This window comes from Crocuta crocuta, unplaced genomic scaffold, assembly GCF_008692635.1.
Source record: "Crocuta crocuta isolate KB4526 unplaced genomic scaffold, BGI_CrCroc_1.0 scaffold737, whole genome shotgun sequence".
In the NCBI taxonomy this organism is placed as follows: Eukaryota; Metazoa; Chordata; class Mammalia; order Carnivora; family Hyaenidae; genus Crocuta; species Crocuta crocuta.
The window spans coordinates 2,029,870-2,031,136 of record NW_027527804.1 but is presented as its reverse complement, the minus strand read 5'-3'; positions in this window follow the sequence as shown (position 1 = coordinate 2,031,136).

Sequence of the window (1,267 nt, the reverse complement as noted above, 5' to 3'; positions counted from 1 at the left end):
CTACCTTGGGCAACCGGGCGTCTTTCTCACTTTCAGGCACCTCTGCACATAACATTCCCACGCATCTCCATAGTTTCACGCACAGGCCCATAGAGAACTATACACTAAGATCTAAGCAACTGGGAAGATACGCTTCCATAAACCACTGTTAACTATTACACATAAATAGATTTAGGATATAGGAGTGACTTCTACAAATGGGCCCCAAACTGCACTTTCACATTTGGCCCAAATGCATACAATACTTATTCTAATTGATTGTATACTAGGATTTTGAGGGTGGCAGTGGTGGTGGTTTCTGGAGTTGGAAATCTACCCAAAGCTGAGTAGACTCTAAGGATGAGTGGGCCCCCATGAATAGGTCCAAAGCCTTGAAAGACTCTCAAGTGACAGATTCTAGGGTCTGAGATAACAGAAATGTTCTGAAGAATTTTTGGGCACATCTCCAAAAGACCTTCCACAGAGTCCACACAAAGTATTTTCCGGGCTTGTTGGTACTTTAACAAATCTGTAGATCAGGATTACCAAGGTAATGTTCAAGTCTACTTTATTTGGGAAAACATCAATGCAAATGCCATTAACTCTATATAAACGTTTCCAATTGGTGTTTGTGTTACTTTTAAAGGAAAATGCAAGAAAGTTGCTTAATCCCCTGTACTAAATCCTTCTAAAACGCAACTGCAATGAGAGTCAATACCTTTTATGTTAGTTAAATATAAAAGGTAAAAATTATGGCATTTAGCGATGCAGTTAAATAAAAATATGACTATTTACAATACATCCAACCATATGATAATTACTAACATCTACTGAATGCACCTCAATCTTAGATGTATGTAACACGCATAAAGTCTTCACGTGCATATAAGTATGTTCATTTTCTTAATTCTTCAGTTATAAGTATATATTTAATTATACAAGTATATTTACATAGTTCTAATATTTTTACGTATTCTGTTGTANAGCAGGTGTAAGGCAAAGAGCACCAGCAGCGCTGGGAGCGGCGACCAAAATTTGTTTCTAACCATTAACAATAAAAAGCATAGTTCTCCCAAGATCCATCCGCGAAAAAATATAGTCCCAGCTCAGGTCTATTTGTAATTGGCTTTGGGGCGCTCACCAATGAGAGTGTGACTGGGCAGGGAAGAGTAATACCAACGGAAAGTGCAAGCGAACGAATAGAAAAGCTTCCCGGTTGGACTAATGGTGCTCGGTCAACTGGCCTGGAAGTTTCCCTCCTCCAAATAACTGAGCTTCACTTCCTTGC